This window comes from Apostichopus japonicus, chromosome 7 (genome assembly GCF_037975245.1).
Source record: "Apostichopus japonicus isolate 1M-3 chromosome 7, ASM3797524v1, whole genome shotgun sequence".
NCBI lineage: Eukaryota > Metazoa > Echinodermata > Holothuroidea > Aspidochirotida > Stichopodidae > Apostichopus > Apostichopus japonicus.
Window position 1 is genome coordinate 5765519 of NC_092567.1, and position 14199 is coordinate 5779717.

At 38.5% G+C, this 14199-nt stretch overlaps 2 protein-coding genes across 10 annotated transcripts in view; one reads left to right on the plus strand and one right to left on the minus strand.

The window, feature by feature from the left end:
• The window catches only part of LOC139970045 (uncharacterized), a 289538-nt gene that overhangs the window by 77648 nt on the left and 197691 nt on the right, over window positions 1–14199 (plus strand). The gene's annotated exons all lie outside the window — the stretch shown is intronic.
• Window positions 1–14199, minus strand: part of LOC139970080 (uncharacterized) — a 496120-nt gene that overhangs the window by 47682 nt on the left and 434239 nt on the right. The gene's annotated exons all lie outside the window — the stretch shown is intronic.

Here is a 14199-nt window from a genome sequence, read left to right on the forward strand (position 1 = left end):
CTTTATTCCCCTTTTCTAACATAAAGGTTGTGGTCCATGAAGGAAAAATTCAGCTTAAATTCATTTTTAAACTGTTGGGAAGATTTTGAAGAAATGATAAACTTATAAAGGGCGTTTGATGCAGTGCTAGGTGGAAAACATGTTCCTCGTCTGCATCCGCTTTTTTGTGTAGGTTTTTGTCGTCCTTTTTTCTGTAAAGTATTGAACGAGATCAACATGTATTTTGCTTGGTCTATAACACCTGTCGCTACGGTGCTTAGGTTCAAACATTTGACAGTTTAATTTCGCCAATAGCCTAGCCCTTTGTTGGATTTGTATTTCAAGCACAAGAAATCGTGTTTCAAATGATGGATTTTGAAGCTCAACGATTGTTAAAATGCTTACCGTAAAATGCAGATGATGTTCAAACAACACATTTCGTATATATTCCAATAAAGATCCGTGACGGAGGATAAACGGAAGTGCGTACGAACTACGATGATGGTAAAACTGGCAAATTTAGACATGTTTTATTCTCACTCAGTAAGCCTTATTGATGAAAATTAGAAACTACATGTACATTAACGTTTTAGATGTTGAAAATACGATCTTTTATATTTAGGAGGATACAAAAGATTTAGAACACCCAAACAATCCCCCTTCCCGACCACCTCAGAAAAAAAAAGAAACGTCTTCAAATGTTCCATATAGGCTCACAGTGCATTGACACAAAAGTTATTTAATAACAGCTAGCTCTACACAGATTGTTTACATGTGTGTCGCCAGACAGTACAGTACTGCACCAGACATCATTTGCATATTACACCAAAAGGCGGAATTCCTTAGCCTTGTATCAGATGTAGCTGGCTAACAACAGGTGCACAGTTAAAATACCCTGGACGGACGGCCGACATGCAATGTTTGTTGGAGGTGATTGACAGTTGCTTTGTTACAGAAAGACGCAGCCTTTTGTTTAGTTGAAACATTGCATTTTCTTAAAGTCTAAACCATAACGAGTTATGGGCGCGGGGCCTGGGTTGATCTCCCCCCCCCCTCTCCCCCGCAACAACCTCTATGGCTGTAAGCAGTTCTCGAGTTGATACGGAATGGCTGTCCGTTGTGTTGATCACAATTACCGACTGAAAAAGGTCACTCATGACTCATGCACAAATACCCCGTTCCCACGGGCATAGCGGCAAACCTTAGAAAACGTCCGAACCAGGTTATTGCAATAGAGAATACGAGCAGCGATCGACAGCTATGCAGTGAGATTTTCGCGGGTGCATATATCATCCAAGCAGCGCACACACACGCTATTTTCTACCGGGGCTTTCCCGATGCGGCCAACGTTTACCACCTTTGAAAAAGTCAATGCACTGGGCAGGGAAATCATTGTTCGTATCTGAAGCGCAATATTTTGAGTGGTACGACTTTTCGCGGGGGTTAAGTAAAAAAAAAATCTTTCATAGTTTCCAAAATGAAAAAAAAAATCAATGGATTAAACCTAAATATAATCATATCAATTATATCTAGCAGATATGCCGACTTTGTGTGCGTACAATGTTCCAACAACTCTGGAAAAAAATTTGTTCGCCCACTCTACCCAAAAGAAATATTTGACCCCTAACACAAAATGGTTGGGCTGGGCTTGATGTCCGTACCGTTGTACTGTACCATTGGACTAGACATAGATGTAAAAACTTTTCTTGGCAAGTTGCCAACAATAAATTCCACTGCAGTGTATTTTGCTAGTATTGCATGGTGTGTAGACTAAACGCTTTTCTTTCCCATACATACAGATGTCTGGAGCGTTTTCGACATATTATTTTCGTCGCACCAAATGCCAAGCAATGCGAATACTTCATTTTCCGACCACATACTCTGTCAACTTCTGCGACATATTGTACATGAATATATCGATAATAATAATAATAATGGCCTTTCCGGTTATCTGGACGTCTTCAAGAAAGCAACTCAAACTTTATACTGTATGTATGCGGATATACACGGACAGCTATACACTGTGTACTACTCAGCAATGCCTTACGTAATTCCTTCATTCTCGCTGCATTGGTCCATTATACACATGCACAACCAGCATGAAAATAGACACAGTTTATGTCGATACAGAAATAAGCAAGCGGCGGAAACCAAAACTGATAATATCCATCGTATCTTTTACACCCAAAGGCAATAGTTTATTTACATTGGTCAACGTTTACCCGGGCTTAGCTGTTATAACCCCACCTCTCACGAGGGGCTTGATCAAGCTCGGGCTTGGAATTCCACTATCCTTATTCCCATCTTCAGACCGATATTTTCTCATACGTTACCGATATTTACCAACTACCAATCGCCTCAACAGAGTGACCATCACTTCCCTTCACCCGTCCCCAAAATAAAACGACCTTGCGACTAAAACTACCTACTACGCCGATAAGTATAGTGAACAGCGCTAGCCCTGTACACATTACAGCACGGTCTTCCTTGCAAGGATCTTGCTATAACTAGCTAATATATATACTACTGACGTCCAGAATGTTTGTTTTCCCCAGAATGCCTACGGAGGTAGGCCTACCTGAGGAAAAGCGAGGAACGCGCGTACTTAATATCCAATCACTGCAGCAGGATGAGCTAACAGGTGGTTAAAGGGACCCTGGGAGTCTTTGGGACATTGTTTACCAAAATAGTAAAAAATTCTTGTTCACGAAATGAGACCACGTACGACGTTATTAAATTACGGCACTGTAAAACGGGATGGCACGGGGAACGGGCCCCTACCCACACAAGAATTGTTGTGCCACCCCCTTCCCCCCCCCAAAAAAAATGACGAACATATTCGGGGACAGTCTGAATGTTTCTCCACTAAGACAATACCGTAACTCATTCGATAACGAGATCACGCAGAATGACATACAGGGTAGGCTATATGATCAAAAAGCCTACATTGAAAGTTACGCCGTATACACCTCGCAAGAAAACTACGATAAACTTAAATTAAAAAAAAAACAATATTTGAACTTGAAGATCTGGCTTCCCCCAAAATGCAGTGATAATGTTTAGACCCAGTACTTCTTAATACATTGAGTTTCCAATTACTAGTCAAAAATATTTTCTGAAGAAAAACCGTTCGATACTTTTCACAAATATTGATGCTTAGATAAGTGCTTCCTCACAATAACGGGCCGCCCGAATTCGCTCCGCTTACGTAAAACTTCTATATATGTATATATATAACACGTGGAAAACCCGAGATTTTACACACGTAATTCCCAATGACATTGGTCACGGAAGATAAGTAGGTCATCGACATTCGAACTTGGCAACTTGCCCAAGTTCATTGCACCGTGGGAACGACTCAATACATTGAACACGATGTAACATTTTCCCGCCATCTTGACGCCCAGTGTAACTTTTAGTGTAACATGCAAATTATTAATGGTACTTTTCTGTGCGTTTAAAACTTATTGGGACACATACTGTTGTAGAAGTAACTTTTGTATCAAATGTTAAGTACTGTACGGTATTATATTTTATAGAAGACGGTTTTCCTCAGGTGGTAGGGAAAAGGGGTGATTCGGTGAACTCAATCTCTTTGTATAGTACAGTACTTGGATACTTAAAATGACCATGTACATGCAGTTTCTATCTCTCTTTAGTAAGCTCTACTTAGCATTGTTATCCTTTGTGGATCTTTATCGGAATATATACGAAATGTATTGTTTGACGTCAGTACTTAACGGTAAGCATTTGTTAAATTTTGACAGCTTCAAAATCCATTTTCAAAAAAGTCTGTTTTCATGAAGGTTTTATAAAATCGACATATAGCTAGGGTAGGAAAATATTAACTTAACCACATTTACGAAAATTGTTCTATTATCCAAATAAAATACATGTTTTTCGTACTGAGATCTGAAAAAACGGGCGGCCATTTTTCTTCTTTTCATGCGTTAATACTAGTTTGGAATATGTGGCAACCTTTACAAAATAATTTTTAAGGATAGTTTAGATTTCTTGTAATCCGAATAGAAACTCGGGAATCAGGAAAAAGGAGGCCCATTGCGCGGACGAGAAACTATTTTGTTTTTAACCGGCCCTTCTTCAAACTCAAAGTTGTTGGGTGGTTTTTTTTTTCTTTTCAGTGGTTGGGTGGAATTTTTTTCTTTTTCATTCAGTTGGAGCCAACGGTAAATTATATAAAAATTTGACACAAGAAACGCTTAGGCCTAGTAACACTTTATTTTTTCTTCTAGGTTTTCAAATTCTTTCTGCGACTTCAATCCTATTAATTAAGCACAATAGCATTTCCTGCGTAGAAACTCGAACATGGATTATACGAGGTGTCTACACGGCAATTTATTTGTCAACGAGTTAAATCGCGATTGTACTTGTTAATATACGTCTTTACACGATCATGTGCGCGTACACATGTCCAGTTATACGTGAGCGGTACTGTACACTGTGCATATTGAATGTATGACATTGAGTCTCGTAACTAAGTGCTTTGAACCATAGATGAAAGTTGTGTTGTATACTTTGAACACACGTAATATCAAAAAGCGACTGTTGTAATTCTAAAAGGCCTATTCAACGATTTTGTGCGATTTTGTACGTTGTAAAACTGACCGCAAAAACCGTGAATAATTGTGCGAATTTCGTACAAAAATTTTTGTCCGAATTTTTCAACGATTTTTTAAATCGCGCAAAATCGCATAATTTCGAATAACGTCGAATAAAATCGTAAAAAATCGCAGAATATCGTTTCTTCGAAATTGTACGATCGTTAAGCGATCACAGTACTGTATATATTAGCTAGTCATAGCAAGATCCATGCAAGGAAGACACGTGCTGTGCTGTGTACAGGGCTAGCGCTGTTCACTATACTTATCGGCGTATTAGGTAGTTTTAGTCGCAAGGTCGTTTTATTTTGGGGACGGGTGAAGGGAAGTGATGGTCACTCTGTTGAGGCGATTGTTGGTAGTTGGTAAATATCGGTAACGTATGAGAAAATATCGGTCTGAAGATGGGAATAAGGATAGTGGAATTCCAAGCCCGAGCTTGATCAAGCCCCTCGTGAGAGGTGGGGTTATAACAGCTAAGCCCGGGTAAACGATGACCAATGTAAATAAACTATTGCCTTTGGGTGTAAAAGATACGATGGATATTATCAGTTTTGGTTTCCGCCGCTTGCTTATTTCTGTATCGACATAAACTGTGTCTATTTTCATGCTGGTTGTGCATGTGTATAATGGACCAATGCAGCGAGAATGAAGGAATTACGTAAGGCATTGCTGAGTAGTACACAATGTACAGCTGTCCGTGTATATCCGAATACATACAGTATAAAGTTTGAGTTGCTTTCTTGAAGACGTCCAGATAACCGGAAAGGCCATTATTATTATTATTATCGATATATTCCTGTACAATATGTCGCAGAAGTTGACAGAGTAGAGTATGTGGTCGGAAAATGAAGTATTCGCATTGCTTGGCATTTGGTGCGACGAAAATAATATGTCGAAAACGCTCCAGACATCTGTATGTATGGGAAAGAAAAGCGTTTAGCCTACACACCATGCAATACTAGCAAAATACACTGCAGTGGAATTTCTTGTTGGCAACTTGCCAAGAAAAGTTTTTACATCTATGTTTAGTCCAATGGTACAGTACAATGGTACGGACATCGATCCCAGCCCAACCATTTTGTGTTAGGGGTCAAATATTTCTTTTGGGTAGAGTGAGCGAACAAATTTTTTTCCAGAGTTGTTGGAACATTGTACGCACACAAAGTCGGCATATCTGCTAGATATAATTGATATGATTATATTTAGGTTTTATCCATTGATTTTTTTTTTCATTTTGGAAACTATGAAAGATTTTTTTTTTACTTAACCCCCGCGAAAAGTCGTACCACTCAAAATATTGCGCTTCAGATACGAACAATGATTTCCCTGCCCAGTGCATTGACTTTTTCAAAGGTGGTAAACGTTGGCCGCATCGGGAAAGCCCCGGTAGAAAATAGCGTGTGTGTGCGCTGCTTGGATGATATATGCACCCGCGAAATCTCACTGCATAGCTGTCGATCGCTGCTCGTATCCTCTATTGCAATAACCTGGTTCGGATGTTTTCCAAGGTTTGCCGCTATGCCAGTGGGAACGGGGTATTTGTGCATGAGTCATGAGTGACCTTTTTCAGTCGGTAATGAGAACTGCTTACAGCCATAGAGGTTGTTGCGGGGTAGGGGGGGGGGGGATCAACCCAGGCCCCGCGCCCATAACTCGTTATGGTTTAGACTTTAAAAAAATGCAATGTTTCAACTAAACAAAAGGCTGCGTCTTTCTGTAACAAAGCAACTGTCAATCACCCCCAACAAACATTGCATGTCGGCCGTCCGTCCAGGGTATTTTAACTGTGCACCTGTTGTTAGCCAGCTACATCTGATACAAGGCTAAGGAATTCCGCCTTTTGGTGTAATATGCAAATGATGTCTGGTGCAGTACTGTACTGTCTGGCGACACACATGTAAACAATCTGTGTAGAGCTAGCTGTTATTAAATAACTTTTGTGTCAATGCACTGTGAGCCTATGGTTCATTTCAAGACGTTTCTTTTTTTTTCTGAGGTGGTCGGGAAGGGGGATTGTTTGGGTGTTCTAAATCTTTTGTATCCTCCTAAATATAAAAGATCGTATTTTCAACATCTAAAACGTTAATGTACATGTAGTTTCTAATTTTCATCAATAAGGCTTACTGAGTGAGAATAAAACATGTCTAAATTTGCCAGTTTTTTACCATCATCGTAGTTCGTACGCACTTCCGTTTATCCTCCGTCACGGATCTTTATTGGAATATATACGAAATGTGTTGTTTGAACATCATCTGCATTTTACGGTAAGCATTTTAATAATCGTTGAGCTTCAAAATCCATCATTTGAAACACGATTTCTTGTGCTTGAAATACAAATCCAACAAAGGGCTAGGCTATTGGCGAAATTAAACTGTCAAATGTTTGAACCTAAGCACTGTAGCGACAGGTGTTATAGACCAAGCAAAATACATGTTGATCTCGTTCAATACTTTACAGCAAAAAAGGACGACAAAAACCTACACAAAAAAGCGGATGCAGACGAGGAACATGTTTTCCACCTAGCACTGCATCAAACGCCCTTTATAAGTTTATCATTTCTTCAAAATCTTCCCAACAGTTTAAAAATGAATTTAAGCTGAATTTTTCCTTCATGTAACACAACCTTTATGTTAGAAAAGGAGAATAAAGACCATTGAATAGTTTCCTTATTAAAACATTATATGGGAAAACACTGTACCATCGTCCTCTTTCCTTCTAGATATATCATTAACAGTTATCACAGCATCATGCGCTAAGTACGATGTAGGAAATGGCTGTTTCAAACATCTCACTAATTCTTTCGGCCACTTTAATCTACATTCATCGAGCACAAAAAAATAGCATTTCCTTTTATCAACGAGTTAATGCTCTGTTGTACTTGTTTAAATACGCTTTTATACGATCCTTATACGGGAGCGGTACTGTAAATGTTTGCATGCTGACTGGATGAATTGACTGTTTTTAACTTCGATTTTTCTTTTTACCGGTAAATTACTTTGCCCGTTTTTGAAGTGAATTGATTCACACATGAAAATACATTTTTAAAGAAGCATCGGTGGGAAAAACAAATTCCGTGTTTTTCGCTTTTCAAGATTTCATGAATTCCGCATTTTACCGCGATATTCCGCGAACGCGGAAAACCACTGGCCCTCGACCAGTGAACGCCTATATGCTTTTCATTTCATTGATTCTTTTTCGACATCTTTATTGGAACGGCTCCGAAAATTCTAATCTTTCACCTCGCCCGTTCACAGTTAATTCTCTGCTTCATTAAGCACACATTCCTGTGGTCAAATGTACGATTTTTACATGCGTAGAATTGTGCGAAATTTCGTTGAAAGTTTCGTGTACGAACTTGTGCGAAATTGCGCGATATTATGCGATATTATTCGAAATTCTGCGATCGTTGAAAATTTTTGTACGATAGTTAAGCGATCACAGTACTGTAATTATCTCTTTTGTAAACACAAAGTTAATCATGTAATTTGTAAGCAAACGATTAAGTTTTTGAGCTGTTATTTTGTTTGAGAACTTTTTTTTTTTTTACTATGCTTTTTCTACATGTTTGGAAATAAGTGTGCTAGTTTGCTTTTTAAAAAAATGTTTAGTTTATTATCCTTGTTGTATTATTCATTGTTCTACCAGAAAATGTTTAGGGTAATGTCAAACTTGCTTAGTTTGTACAATTAAGGGGCCGGTGTAGTGGCAGAGTTGCTTATTCGGCCTTCCATAGAAAAGTTATTTTTATGTTTTCGGGTGTTGAAAGCCTACAAGCCAACACGGTATTTACGAGCTAAATTATCACCATTTGTGACCTACGAGTACGTTTATACGAGTACGTTTCGAGTATATAACCATTCTATAGCGTTTAGAGTGTATCATACTACGGTTATTTTGTTTCCTTGTTTTTCGTGTTTTAGGGAGGAACGGTGTAAATATCTCTGTAAATACAAGTTGTTTTATTACTTTACTACGGACTTTCGTCAGTGTGTGTTTTTATATTACGGATTTTCGTCTTCGTCTTCAGCTAATTTTAGTCAGCATTTCAGCTCCGTGCCCGGACATCACACCCTTAATCCTTCCTTGCGCATTTTGGCAAACACTTTTTCACCCTCTCTTGAAAAGATTCTCTATAGTTGCGCCATTGTAACAATTTCAGCGTTTTCGACCTGCATTTATTGAAAAAAAGCCTCAACCCATCTCCCCACAACTTTGCTGGTGCATATTGGCTGAAATGCGCCGCCAAAAAACACTTTTGTCCCTCCCTCCTAGCAAACTCCTCTAGTTCAGCATTTGTTAAAAACATTTCCGCGTTTTCGACCTGCATTTTAGTAAAATAAAAAGCCTACAACCCCTCTCACTTTCCTGGCGCATATTGACTGAAATGCGCCGAAAACTCTTTACCCTGCCTAGACAAGGTCCTCTAGTTCCGCCATTGTAAAAAAAACATTTCCGCATTTCCGACCTGAATTTAGTGAAATAAAACCTAAACCCTTCCCTATCCCTCCTGGCGCCTATTGGATGCAATGCGCTCGAAAAAAACGTCTTCACCCTTTTGACAATATAATCTAACTCATCCATTTTAAACGTAAAGAATTCCGCGTTTTCGACCTATATTTAGTGAAATAGCTTTAAACCAGCACCACTTCCTGTGTGCATATAGGCTGACATGCGACCAAAAAAAACTTTGTTACCCTCCTTTGACAAATTCCTCTCGTTTCCACGGTTTCCGCGTTTTCGACCTTGCTATATAGCAAGGTCAATAACGCGGAAACCGTTGAACCCGGTACTCGATAACCGAACTCAGTTTATCGATTTCCGCGTTTTCCAAGTTTCTGCGTTATCGACCTGACCCAAAATTGCTCTCATAGGTTGTTGAATGTATATCCCCACATGCGTAGATGGAAACCTATTGAAGGAAACTTCAATAGAGAGGGTTTATAGACAACACAAAGTTATGAATATAAATTAAAGAAGGACTGATTCTTGTTATGTTCAGGTTATCTTCTTGAAGTTAAGTTGCACTTCTCGTTGGTAGGAGTCTGACTAGATAACGTATTATTTTGTAGCTCTCAATCTAAGTATAGGTAGAAGGGAGTGAATGTATTATTAATATAAATATGTTTTATGATTCCCATTGTTTAGCTACAGACTTGAAAATTACGGTATTAAACGCCTTGCATACACGGACACTGCTGGATCGTTACCATTATGTGTTTCACTGTTGAATTTTATTAAATATGTTTGACTGTTTAGCAGGAACACAAATAACAGGGTGATTAAGTTCGTATTGAGAATAATATTATGCGTGTCAAACAATGAGCCAAACAATAATAATAGGATGGTTAAAAGCGGTATTGAATATTTACTTTCAGTATAAAATATTGTGCGAGATTACTAGATAACTCTAAAAATTAAAGCTTAATATCATCCAATCAAATCTGCGATATTAAATATAGTTCCCGAAATAATCATAATGCATTAGCTATGATCGTCATCGCCCTTGGTTTGTCTCCTTCGAGCCCGAATCTAAATAAAAGAGATTGTACCAAATATGGGTAGCTCGGAAATATCGTAGAACAGCAAGTAACATAAGTATTTGAAAGGTATTATTTAAATATGTACTTTTTGCCGCGACAAAGTAATAAATCCTTTTATTGTCGATCATCATGTCGTAATTATTTAGAAAATTATATTCATTTGATAACTTTTTTTTTTTTTTAAGAACGAAACTAAAATCCTGCAAAGTATCGCAGAACTACTGAATGGAATTGCGAGAAAGCGTTTGAAATCCATACCCCATACAAAACTTGTATTGTAAACAGAACATGTTTCGAAGGGAGATTGTACCGTCATTCAAACAATGGTGTTATCACTTTCTACTTTCAAACTTGAAATATCAAACAAAGGCTTGTATTGAGCCCCTCCCCCCCCAACCCGCCCCTCCCATTTTTTAGGACCAAAATCGTTTTGGGCCAAATCAATTTTCGAATAAAATGTGTTTAGATTTAGACCCAAATAAGTTGTAGGCCTACCATTTATTTTTTAGGGGGGGGGGGGGGGGTGGGGGGGTGGGGGGTTAGCCTGCAAAAATGTTTTTTTTTACATTAATATGACTTTTTGCAGCACCATATAGTGTCTACCATTTGTCCTATTTTTATCTTTGGGAAGGTGGGGGAAGGTTGGGGGTGGGCTCCAAATATGACTTGCGTCCGTTCGGAGGGGTCTAAACGGGAAGACCCCTTTTCTTCAAATATAACCTTAAATAAATCATTTTCAATGCTGTAGCAATATGAATTATTAAAAGTTCAGCAATACTTCCGTTATATTGCCTACATGTGTACATTGAGTTGTTTTGTCCGCTATAGCCCTAACATTATAAAAAAAATATAAATGAAATATTCCAAAGGGCATCTTTCAACTAGTCAATGAATAGATATAGAAAACAAACGATTGTAAATAAAACCATTTCCATACATGTAAGTAAATATTGCAACAGTTCTATAAATATACGTTTATTATGCTATTTAGATACAAGGTACGTAACCTATATATTTTCTTTCCTTTGGCCGGAGTGGTGTCTTACAAAGAGATGTGCAATGCAGGCAGGGACGTCGCTTAAAGGGGGGGGGGGGGGGGGGGGCCGTAACGGGGCTGTAACGACTTGCTCGAAAAATATAACCACAATTTTTCGCGCGCTCCCAGCGCGTTCCACATGCCAATGTGCATATCATATAGGCATTCATCGGTTTGTACATCGAATGCAAATAACATAGTCATTTTCCATGTTATTACCCTTCCATATTGGTTATTATATTGGGAAAGTCGTAACAATGTTATTGGTAATTATAATATAAGTTAAACCCTTTAAAAACACATTGCAAATTATCTTTCTTTCAGTAGGTGCCCGGAAAGTTATCAGCATATTGCCCGAATTTTCACAAAAATATTTGGTTGGGAGGAGTGGGGGGGGGGGTGGGCTAACAAGTTTGTGAAATGAGTGCCAGTGGGTACAAATGTATCTAAACAAGATTGGAACAAAAGTGCAGTCGCGAAAAATGGGGTGTCTGACTGCCACTGACCGTATCGTTCACGAGTAGCGCAGGGGTGAGGGGGGGGGGGAGAGGGTACAAGGCAGCAGTCGGAATTTTCTGGCTTCAAAGCCCATCCAGTTGGATTTTTAGCCACTACACCCCCCAATCATCAGGCCTTAGCTACGTCCCTGAATACAGGTATAAGGTAGGACGATACAGAGCTAGACATATTAATTGGTTATTATGCAATATCTGTTACCGGTTAATCCAGATAATTTCATTTCATGCTCGCCAAACTCAACTTGTAGACTTAAGGAATCTTACAGACAATATAATATGTTTGATATTCACTTTATCCTTCTCTTAGTTTTGAAGTGAACAACATATTAGCAGGGCTGTCAAATGTTCTTTTCACAGAATACATACTGGTTTTAGTGTTGAGGTCTCGGCATTTGGGTTAGTTGAGACGGACTGAAATACTGCTTGGCTTGATGAGTCACCGTAGTGTAAGGGGAGGGTGATGCTATAACGAATTTCTCCTTAACAACATTTATGTATTTCACCAAACTCATAGCAATCATAACAATCATAATGAATAATCATATGCTACCACAAAGGTTCAATGTTTCACACCCTCCCTCTACCCCTACCACCAGCCCGGTTTATTTATATCGGCCCCATGCAAGATCTGTTTGTGGTCGATATTTGATAGTTTTGCCAGAAAATAATAACATTTAAAAAGATATGACATAAAAAACTAGATTGCTGAAAAAGAGGTAAAACCAGAGTTGTAAACGCACATGTCACAACACGATCCATATATCTTTGGTGTATTTACTTGTAGTTCAAGTTACCAGTATAAAGGCACTATGAGTAGACTTCACTGCAAGTGTTTCCGATGAAACCGTCCATTTACCGTGTCAAGGACAACGGAGCCGTAAGAAGGGTGGGCGTGGGGAAGGGATATTGATTGAGCACATACTCCTCCCATCTTCTTGTTACCCTGGAAAGTTGCTACCATTTGTTAAGGGAACTTACCAGTTACTTTGTAATTTAAAGTGCACTCTTGTTGTGTTTTTGTAACAAGTGCTTTCATGTCTAAAAATCTCTATTTGGCTTCAAAATAATAATAATAATGCAGTTCAAAAGTAACGGTATCAATACAACTTTTGTTGAAAACATTCAAATACTTGCATTTGTGGAAAGGAATGCACATTGTATTCATTTTGCGAGGTTTCAGATAATTTGACAGTCTAGTGGTTTCTTTCGTACAATCAAAGTCACATTCTCCCCTGCCCGTCAGTGTTCGTGCCTGCATATTCTAATAAAATTGTTCTTTTGCGGATCAACACAGATAGTATTAGTGTAGTTCTTAATAAAGTACAGGAAGTAGTAACAATTCATTGGTATGAAGGACGTCGGATATTTTAGACACATTCAGCTCTTCACTGAGAATATAGTTGAAGACGAAAATTTGATCGTGTAATGGTTAAGGAAACTGTTATCAACTCCACAAAAATATGCTTGAATTTTGTAAAATTGGATTTGGATCAATGACGAAATAACAACTCGTACAATGTGATAACATTGTTGAAGGTCGATATTGAATAAATACTTAGATAACTATGGTATATCTGCATATTTCATGTAATGATAACATTTTATGTATGTGAAATATAACCCGGGAGGACCAGTTGTTGCACCCATTAAAGAATGTTGCTATGTCCTCGACCCTCCTACCCCTCTCCTTTCCATTCTTTCTCCTTTTCACTACAAGTGTTTGCAGGTTCGTCATACAGCCATTAAGTTAAAATTTAATATGTAGCATCTTAAACTATTTTAAGATTAAAAAACAATATTTCATCTTTAAGATTCATAATTTTATATTTTATATTTTACCAGTGACCTCTAACAATCAAAGACATTTTAGTTCTCATTAAAGTGAGAAGGATTCAGGAAGACGAACTATAAAATAAATTAATTTACCGAAAATAACATACGATGTAAACCACGTGATCAGAGCATGCGGTTGTTACAAGGAACCTGTATTACTCCGTTTGTTGTGTATAATGTTGTACTTTGCTATGCTTGAAAAAGTTTAAATTAATTGTAAAGTTTAACATATAAACAATTCTGCCAATGCTGATGATGTGGACAGCTATAGGCTGCATATTACAATTACTATCAACATAGGCGTAAGAGGCTGGGGCTGGGGGTGCAGCCTCCCCCCACCCCTCAACCATTTTTGGGGTGAATATTCGGGCAATATGATGAGGACTTTTCGGGCACCTACTGAAAGAAAATAATTGCAATGATGTAGCTAAAGGAAATCAATAGTTTAAACAGTGGCGTAGGAAGGTACTATTGAGTGGGGGGGGGCTGAAGACTGATGGCCGGCATGGGGAGGGGTCTAAGGGGAGGGGGTGTCCCCCTCCCCTTTGGAATTTTTTGCATTTCCAGGTAGCCTCAGATGCAATTTGGTGCAATATAGCACACTTCAACACCCACTCCATTTTGTAAACTTAATTTTATATTTTCACCAGGCCTTAGATGCAATTTGGTGT